This window comes from Varanus komodoensis, unplaced genomic scaffold, assembly GCF_004798865.1.
Source record: "Varanus komodoensis strain SLA01 unplaced genomic scaffold, ASM479886v1 scaffold42, whole genome shotgun sequence".
NCBI lineage: Eukaryota > Metazoa > Chordata > Lepidosauria > Squamata > Varanidae > Varanus > Varanus komodoensis.
In genome coordinates this window covers 8,597,237-8,607,987 of record NW_025335972.1, presented here as the reverse complement: position 1 = coordinate 8,607,987, position 10,751 = coordinate 8,597,237, and positions in this window count along the sequence as shown.

The following is a 10,751-nucleotide window of genomic DNA, read 5'->3' as shown; positions in this document are numbered from 1 at the left end:
CAGGAGAGGCAGACCCAGCATCTGAAGGTCCAGCAGAGAAATCGGTGGCAAGAATATGCACTTGCTTTTTGCATGAAGCCTGTGCAAAAAGAAGACCAGGGCAAGAATTCAATTTCAGAAAGGCTTCTGTGAGTAGCAGCTGGCCTTACTACCTTCTGGAGAACTGTCTGGCTTCTGATATAGAAGAACTTTTGCCAGAGACCCCAAAGAGATTCTGCCAGTCTACAGAAGGACCACTGTTCTGACGCATACGCTAATGTAGCCCTTGCCATGCTTCATATGAATTAAGTGGTGACTCAGTGCTGAAGCAAATGCACTCTGCACATGGTCTACTGAATCCTGGCATGTGAAACAGTTCTGACTCAAATGGAGTCCTTCCTAGAATGGACCAGGACCAGCTGCTACTCTGTAGAACAATGCCAGACCTGCCCAAAGCACTACTAGACCTCTGTGTTTGATAGTCTGGGCCAAAAATCGTTTTGGCACTGAGTTTCCAATAACCTGTTCCCAGGACATGCATCCCCAGTTGGCCTGGAGCCATTTGCATGGGGGTATCCCAGGGTGGGCTAGGGCAGAACCTGAGCTCCCATTCCATTATCCCTTAAGAGCATGTTTTCACTGCAAAGGCAACCAGTTCCAGACCCTTTTTGTTGCTGTGGCTTCCAGCTATGAAGTTGGACAAAGCAGCTTCCCAGAATTACAGCTCCCAGCTGTTCTGTGGAGGAAGTCATGACCACAGCACTAGTTTCGTGAGGTCAAATACACAGTGTAGGCACTTTTTTCTCCCTGCCTCACCTCCTTGACTCCCCGACACCATTCACATGGTTCTGTAGCAAGCATTGAGGGAGGTGGTGACCTTCCCTCACTACTCTGCCCCTGTGGCATGACCCCTCTCTCCTGGAAACCCTTGAGGCCCCTTGCTCCCAGCTGAGCCAGTATTCCCTAGCGCTGCTGGCCAGCCACTGGGCATGTGTGCCCCACTGGGTCTATCGCCATGTGGGCGTGTTGCAGGGCTGCTCTGGAGAGCGGCAGACTGTTTGGACAGCAGCAGCCATGCTTGGAGCAAAGGAGCACCCACATATTTCCCAAACAATTTTAATAAAGTATGTTTTAGCAACACTTTCTTGCTGAGAGCTTTATTTGTTTGTCTGTTTGTTTGTTTGTTTAAAATATTTATATGCCATCCTGTCGCGAAAGGAGTTGTTCATTTGAGGAGGTGGTCTCATGAATGAGGAGGAATAACATGAAAGCAAAGGGATGTGAGTTTCTATTAGTAGATCAGAACATCTGATTCTAAAGCATCTTGCATAACACATATGAATAAGGCATACGTATCTCCTTGAATAAGTATATCATTTTAAAGACACACACATGGAATGGAGCCAAAAACCTCTGTGCAACCATGAATTCATGGAATGGCAAGTTTCTTTCTCAGCCTTCATTTTTCCATTGGGAAATGAGAACAACAGTGGCCCACAGTGAGGGCCAGCTCCTGGTTTAAGGTGGTCCAGGCAATTTGGCCTTTGGCAGAGCCCCTCCAGTGCTGCTCTGCCTGCTTTGGCACACCTGGCAGCAGTGCTGGTGGCAGTGCTCCAAGGGCCTGACATTTCAATGTACCACAGGGCCCCAGAGCTCCCGACATGGTGCCACTCCAGGGGATCCTGGGAAGTGCAAGCAGTACCTTGCACACCCATTCACCTGGTTTGTGGCGGGCGGGAGGCAGGAGTGACTAGTCTTTCTGGGTCTCTGGCTGCTGTCCTAGGCAAGTTATGCTAACACAGGCTGTGCATTTTCCAGGAGCGGGGCAGTTTCTCTCACTGGAACTTACTGTGGCCAGAAAAAATGGAGGTTTGCTGCCAAAATTCAGTTGTGGAGTGCCAGTGGCAGTAAAAAGGGCCTACTTAGCTTTTGTTTTAAAGTAACATATATCTGTCTTGCCACAACCAAGTTGCAGTGGCAAGCCCTCAATTTTAAAATTTATTTCACATGTTGCTCACCCTATACTAAGACATAGAGAACACATTGCATGCATCACAGACATGTTAGAGTTGCACTTTGAAATAATTCAGTCACATCACTGGCCATTTCTTATTCTCATTTGCATGAAAGTACTTGATTGTGGAATGGGGGCATTTCAAGCCTGGACTATGGCCCCAGGAGGGGAGATTTCCTCTGCCCAGGCTAGCTGGTGCCCTCCCTAGAGTGCACAGTCTAGGCTTGAAATGCTGTCCTTCCTACTTACGAGTAGCCCAAAGCAGACTGTCATCAGAAACCCAAGTGAGGGTGAGAAGAGGGTGTTTAGAGGGACTTCCCACCCCACGCAGGAGGATTCTAATTCACCCATTTTATTTCCTTGGCCTGCTGAGGGCTGGGGAAAGACAAAAAGTGGGAGCCTCTCCTTTTAATGGGAAACCAAGTTCAACAGTTGACTGACACTGTCAAAATGGGGGTTCATCTAAAATGGAGCTTAAGCAGGAATTGGGTGGAGCTGGACTGTACGCCACTGAATATGTCCCAGTCCTAATCCCTGGGATCCCCCTGCAGGGAGCCTCAGCTGGGGCTTAAATGCTCATAGTAGCACTTCTGCAAATGAGCGTATTTGGGCTAATGGAGCAAAAGTTTTCCAAAAAAAAATGTGCCTGTTTGTGGCACATACCCAAAATGCCAAAGAACCACAGAAAGACCCTCCAACAAGCTGAAGTAGCACACCGAAGCAACTCTTGATGTCTGCTCAAAGGAGACTTGAGAAAGCCAGTCGTCCAGCTGGCTATCCCCACTTCCTCCTAAGTACAGTTTTAAACAACAAAAAGGCTGAGGTGAGCCAAAACTGGCTTGGCACGGTGGTGGGAGGGAGAAGAGCTGCTTGCTCCGGCAGTGTCACCTGGCATACCATCTGGTGGAAGGAGCGGCACAATACCCAGGATGAGCCCAGGGGTTTGTTCAGTGGAGCCACTTTGCAGAACAATCAACACCTTGTGGCAACTTGCCTAGGTGGGTGGCTGTGACATCCAAGCCTGCCCTTGATCAGATGAAGTGAAGTGCAGTCCACAAAAATGGATGCTATACCACACGACAGCCAAAGCTCTTTGGGTGTTCACAGCAGCATATTTAAAGACAGTGTAAAATATACCAATTAAAACTTTGCAAACTGCCTAGAGAGCCTTCGGGCTTCAGGGCCGTATAAAAATGAAATAAATTAAAAAAAAACATAATAAAAGCAATACAAAATTTTTAACCAAATAAAAACAGAAAAAATATACATAAAAGATCCTGTTAGACCTGCCTATCAACCAGCAGGCCCCAGTAACTAAGCAAATGCCCTACAGTAGAGGATGGTCTTTACCTGGTGCTGAAAAGATAGTAAAGATGGTGCCAGGCAGTCTCAGTGAAGAGCTCATTCCATCACTGGGTGGCCACCACTTAAAAGGCTCTTCTCCTTTTTGCCACCATCCAAGCCTCCCTCAAAGGTGGCCGTCAAAGAAAGGCCCCAGAACTTTATTGTAGCATCTGGGTTCTGTCAGGAATCGTGGTTCCAAGCTGTAGAGGGCTTTAAAGGCCCTTGAATTGGGCTTGAGAGTATACAGGCAGCCAGTGCAAGCTGGCCAGAATTGGTGTTAAATGATGAGACCATCTGATCCCTATTATTAACCTGGCTGATGCATTTTGCACATGCTTCAGCTCCTGAACAGCCTTCAAGGACAGCCCCATGTAAAGGGCATTGCAGTAGCCTAGCTTAGAGATTACCAGAGTGTAGATCACTCATAGCAGGCTATCTGTCCAGATAGGGGCATAGCTGAGTCACCAGCCAAAGCTGGTGGAAGGCACTCCAAGCCACCAAAGCCACCTGGGCCTCAAGATGGCTCAAGAAGCACCTGCAAGTTACAATCCTGCTCCTTCAAGGGGAGTGTAACCCCATCTGGAACAAGTCGGATTCCCTCCACCTGGTCAGAAGAACCACCCACCAACAGCATCTCAGTCTTGTCTGGACTGAGCTTCAGTTTGTTAGCCCTCATCCAGTCCACTGTTGCAACCAGGCACCAGCGCAGCACATCCATAGCCTCACCTGCTGTGGAGGTGAGATAGAGAGACAGAGTTGTGTGTCAACAGCATATTGAAGGCAGCACATTCCAAAACTCTGGATGACATCACCCAGCAGTTTCATGTAGATTTATTTATTATTATTTATTTATTTAGAAGGCTTCTATGCTGCCCCATTCGCCGAAGCCTCAGGGTGGCTCACAATAATAAATAAATAAGGACAAAATAAAACAATATGAGTTTTGGCCCGAAAAATAAAATAAATAAAATTAACAATTAAAACAGCATTTGAATAAAGAGGTCTTCACCTGGCACCGAAAAACAAATAATGACGGCGCCAGGCGGACCTCTCTGGGGAGCGCATTCCATAGATTGGGCGCCACTGCAGAGAAAGCCCTCCTAATATCCTTCATGGATGGTTCCCAGAGAAGGGCCTCTCCCGCTGATCTCAAGGGGTGGGTGGGCATAAATGGATGTAAGCGCTCCTTCAGGTAACCAGGACCCAAGCCATTAAGGGCTTTATAGGTCATAACCAACACCTTGAATTGGGCCCGAACTTCAATGAGGAGTCAGTGAAGCTGACAGAGGACTGGAGTCATGTGAACATAATGCCCAGTCCCCGTCAGCAGCCTGGCAGCTCTATTTTGAACCAATTGAAGTATCCGGACCGTCTTCAAGGGCAGCCCCACATACAGCACGTTGCAGAAGTCAAGTCGGGAAGTCACCAACGCGTGTGTCACCATCGCCAGGCAGTCGTTCTCCAGGTAGGGACACAGCTGATGGATCAGCTGAAGCTGAAAGAAAGTGCTCCTCGCCACTGCTGTCACCTGAGCTTCCAGTGAAAGCTCTGGGTCGAGGAGCACTCCCAAGCTGCGGACCTTGTCCCTAAGAGGGAGTGCAACCCCATTCAGGACTAAGTTCAGGTCCCCTTCCCTGAAGCCTGATCCACCAACCAACAGGACCTCCGTCTTGTCTGGATTGACCTTCAGTTTATTGGCTCTCATCCAGCCCATTACCTCAGCCAGGCACCGGTTCAGTACAGCCACTGCCTCACCTGGATTGGTAGGGAACAAGAGGTAGAGCTGGGTATCATCAGCGTACTGATGAATCCACAGCCCACACCTCCTGATGACCTCCCCCAGCAGTTTCATGTAGTTGTTAAATAGCAAGGGGGACAAAATGGAACCCTGAGGAACTCCATGGTATAGCTGCCATGGTGCAGAGCCATAGTCTCCCAGCACCACCTTCTGGAATCGGCCATTGAGATAGCAGCGGAACCACTGCAAAGCAGTGCCTCCGACCCCCAATCCCGCTAGCCTATCCAGAAGGATACCATGGTCGATGGTATCGAAAGCCGCTGGGAGGTCCAGAAGAACCAACAGGGACGCACTCCCCCTGTCCTTCTCCCTGCACAGGTCATCGTACAGGGTGACCAAGGCAGATTCATTACCATACCCGGGTCTGAAGCCGGACTGAAATGGGTCCAGATAATCAGTTTCATCCAAGAATACCTGGAGTTGTCCTGCCACCACCTGTTCCAACACCTTGCCCAAAAATGGGATGTTGGCCACCTGTCTATAATTGGCGGCCATCTCTGGATCCAGAGATGCCTTCTTTAGGACAGGCCTAATTACTGCCTCCTTTAAAGGAGCGGGCACCCGGCCGTCCCTCAGAGAGGCATTAATAACCTCCAGGATCCAGGAACCAATCCTGTGTTTGGCTTTGGTCAGCAGCCACGAAGGGCAAGGGTCGAGTAAGCAGGTGGCGGGACGTACTTGTCCAAGCACCTTGTCCACATCATCAGGCCGCATTAACTGAAATTCATCCATTAATACCTGACCAGACTGAGTCATTGGCATCTCCCCTAAGGGATCTGAATCAATTTTGGAGTCCAGCTGTGTAATGATGCTGTTTAATGCTGCATATTGTGTTTGTTTACAACCCTATGCCCCCATAGTTCTTGTTTTTTCCGGCCCAAATTGAGATGAGGAGGATGATGTGCCTGAGACCAGCAAGGATGCCCCATATTGTCCTAGTCCCATATTGCCTTCTGAAGCATCTGGGCCTTAACCAGGAATGGCCTAATAGTAGCTGTGTGTGTGTGTGGGGGGGGGGGAGTTTCCTCTAAAACTTACTCTAGACATACATAGTCCTCCAGCAAAACCTGAAATTTTATTACAACCCAAATATGCTCTCTGCTTTTTTCCTTCTCCCTCCATGTCCTCACACTCCTGAGTCCTTCATTGCTGGGCAGGAGGCTATCAGTGATCACCACCACTTTCCTTTCCTGGTCTTAAACAAAGAGCTGACACCTTTTGGAGTTGTAGTAAAAGGCAGTGCTCAGGAGCCTGAGCCCCAACACACTAAGCTAGGCATTTGAACCTACAGTTTTCAGCACTAACATGCCAATTTCACATCAATCCCACCTGCTGGGAAGCAAATGTGTTAACAGAAAATTAAAAGTAGGATGGTATGGCAGAATTTCCTCCCTGTTTTGAAATAATTTAATTCTCTGTGCCATAGGAGTTGTTTCTGGAACAGGAGAATGTGGATCTAAAAGAGTTCTTTCGTGTGGCCTTGTGTATTTTCACCCTGCACTTTTCCCACTGTGATCTTACAGCACTAGGCCCTAGTTTCCCCTACCTGTGGTATGGATTCAGAAGCTCTGACTCAGGTGTCCCCAGGGTTAGGGTTGTCTGAATCCAGATACACTAAAAGCTGTGGCTTATTATCCACATGCAACTCATGAAGAGAACTCATAGTTTGCTGTTTTGTTGTAAGCTGTGGGCTGATCACCATGGTTTGTTACCTCAGCTGGGCTCAAACAATACATTAACCCATGCTATGTAATGTAAACATGTAACCCACACTCAGTGACAACCTACACTCACTCTTGAGAAGTTGTCTGAATGCTGTAGTCTGTGTCTACAGCTTCCACAGTGTTTGACCACTGGACATGCTGGCTGGAGCTTACAGGAGTTGCAGCCTACTCCTGCTCTGTCCCATGCACAGGCTGCATTTAGTCACAGTCTTCTGACTGAAGGTAGGAAAAAGCAGGGCTCTGGCACCTTTTTTCAATGGATTTTACTAAGCGATTTTGAATGGAGTTGCAGATCAGCAGCAAACATCATTAACATAGTGCCTGCCCACTGCTATTGGGTCTGCTATCTGATAGTGAGAGATAGCTGCTTGGGACACTGCTCCTGCTGGTGTGGGATTGGTGTGTGTGCTTACTGCTGGCAGCAGGGATGTGAGTTCTGGCACTTTTTTTTTTTTTTTACAAAAAAAGCACTGGGAAAAAGAAACAGTCAATAGTTATGCCCATTATTGTCTGTTTTGTTGACCATCTAGCCTGATGAAGTGCTCTGGAAAGCTAAAATGTTTGGACACTATTTTGTAATATTTTGTTTTGGCTAATAAAGATGTTTCCCTGCTTAGGAATTTTGAATGAGTAGCTATGGGAATATTAGGAGTGCATATGGCAATATCATAGAGCTAAATTATGGCCTCATGGGCATTCAGGAGAATAGGGTGGCTCTTACATAGTGAGAGGGGATATGCACCTTGTGAAGAGGTCTCATGAGACTTAAGAACTAAATTAACTTTTCCTGGACATTTGTGTTTTATTCCAGGTTCAGATTGTGAGAAGCCATGTACCTTTTATCAGGAATGTTAGTATTATTAGGAATACTTGGGCAGAAAAGAATTCTTACCATTCCCAGCTGGGAACTGTAGGAGTTTGTTCTGTCTTAACATGCACAGGGTTGCACTTTAAGGAATTGTCTCCAATGATAGTAAGGAGCTTGCAGTGTGTATCTGCCACTGGCAAAACTTTACACCTTTTCAAACCATAAGCTATGATGGGACCTTTTCCCCATAGAGATAACTGTACTTTTGGCAAAATTATTTTCAATAGCAGGGAATTTCCCACTCTCTTAAGACATTCAGGACAGGAGGTGTATTCTCACTGATTAATTTTCAAATGGGTTTCTTATTCCAAATGATTTATTTGCTGTGGATAAAGATAATCCAAAATGGATGACCAGATTCACATTTCCACTAGGATTTCTCCTGAAGGGATTGGTTTGAAATGTTAACAGATCTTTCAGCTGAAATGGCAGACTTTTGTGAGATTTTACACACTGTTCTTGGATCTCCTTGCAGTTTTTATATTTATATGCATTGCAGCATGTACACTTCTCCCATTATTAATACAGTAACTTTGCTCCTTGGCATATATTTATTGAGAGAATGTATTGCCTTCTTATTGTTTTACCCCATTCTTCACCTCCCACCCACCCCACTCGACCTCTGTACCTGCTATTCAAAACACTGAGGCAACCCACATCTTTACCTTGCCCTTCAAGTAGAGAGCAGGACTCTGTGAAAGAGAATGCCCATTCACTCAGGCAGATTTGCCAACAAGCCAGAAAAAGCATCTCTCTGCACACTTTTGTGCCTTTAAGAGCAGCTTCATATGCAGGAATCAGTAGGTGAACATTCTCACAGCATGAAGAATTAGCACCTGCTAATATTGGCAGAGGCAGTAAAGAGTTGGCAGCCAAAATAGAAGTACATTCATCAGGCCTTGAAGGAACAGGAAGGTAGCTCAAGATTGATAGGCCAATGGTCCAGCATCATCTAATTGGGTTGAATGAGTCCATATCTTCAGGACCTGAGGAACTCCATCCCAGAGTCATAAAGGAGCTAATGAGGATGGGAGAAGTGCCAGATAACTGGAGAAGAGCTAAAGTTGTCCCTATCTTCAAGAAAGAAAAAGAAGAACCTGGGAACTACAGACCCGTAAGTCTGACATCAACCCCTGGGAAAATTCTGGAGCAGATTATAAATCAGTCAACACCTTGAAAGTAATGCAGTGATTACTAGAAACCAGCATGGATTCCTGCTAGACTAATCTGATTTCAGTTTTAGATTGGGTAGCTCCCTGATGGACTGTGGGCATGCTGTAGACATAGTATATCTTGATGTCATCAAATATCTTGACCAAGTGCCCCATGATATTCTGATTAGCAGACTAGCCAAAAGTGGGCCATATGGAACAACAATCAGGTGGATCCACAGTTGGCTACAGAATCAGACTCAAAGAGTGCTCATCAATGGCACCTTCTCAAACTGGGAGGAGGTAACAAATGGGATACTGTAGGGTTCAGTGCAAGGCCCAGTGCTTTTCAACATTTTTATAGTGCAGGGAATAATTATCAGATTTGCAGATGACATAAAACTGGGTGGGATAGCTAATACCCTGGAAGAAGAGACAAGGTGATTTGGACAGGTTGGCATGCTGGATGAAAACAGCAGAATGAAATTCGGTAGGCAAGAAATGCCAAGTTTTACATGTCGGAAAAAGAAACCAAGTGCATCATTACAAGATGGAGAATACCTGGCTCAACAATACTGCAAGTGAGGAGGATCTTGGAAATGTTGTAGGTCACAGGCTGAATATGAGTCAACAATGCGATGTGGCTACAAAAAGGGAGAATGTCATTCCAGGCTGCATTCATAAAAATATAACTTCCAAATCGTGTGAAATACTAGTTTACTCAGCACTGGTTAGGCCTTATCTGGAACACTGTCCAGTTCTGGGCACTGCAGTTTAAGGAAGATGCAGACAAGCTGGAAAGGGCTCAGAGAAGGGCAGAAAGGATGATCCAGGGACTGGACACAAAGTCCTATGAGAAGAGATTGAATGAACCATGCTTGTTTAGCTTTGCGAAGAGAAGACTATGGGGAGATATGATAGCATTCTACAAGTACTTGAAAGGCCGTCACAAAGAAGGCCAGGATCTCTTCTCAGTCATCCCAGAGTGCAGGACACAGAATAACAGGCTCAAGTTACAGGAAGCCAGGTTCCAGCTGAACATCAGGAAGAACCTCCTGACCGTTAGAGCAGTATGACAATGGAACCAATCACCACAGGGAGGTCGTAGGCTTTCCCCCACCAGAAGCATTCAAGATGTAACTGGATGGCCACTTGATTGTTGTTGTTGCTAGTTGTGTCTGACCCATTGCGACCTCATGGACAACATTCCTCCAGGCCCTCCTGTCCTCCACCATCCACCAGAATCCACCTAAGCTCACGCCAAATGCTTCAGTGACTCCATCTAGCCACCTCATCCTCTGCTGTCCCCTTCTTCTTTTGCCGTCAATAGTTCCCAGCATTAGGCTCTTCTCCAGGGAGTCCTTCCTTCTCATTAGGTGGCCAAAGTATTTGAGTTTCATCTTCAGTATCTGGCCTTCTAAAGAGCAGTCAGGGTTGATCTCCTCTTGATAGAGATGATTTAATTTGGAGTCTTGCACTGAGCAGGGGTCGGATCTGCTGCCCTGTCCAACTTCAGTTTAAAGATAAAGCACTGAAGAACATTACTCCTCAACAGGGAGTGCCTGGGTGGCAGATGGGATGAGCAGGCACACAGGCTTCCTGGTCACCATCTTGCATACAGTGTTGAGATGAATTGGATTGCTATTTAAATAGTAGGGATTATTTCTAAATGGGCATCTATGCCTATAAATTAGCACATACATTTTATGCAGATTTATAGCACCTTATGCCTCTTTTTTGGTAATACATTTCCTCTTTTGGGGTGATTCATAATTAACCACCCTATTTCTCTCTCTGAATTGGTCTTGCTGGATTCAGGATTAGGTCTTGCCGAGGCATCCACAATTAAAAAGGAATGCAAATATTACATCTA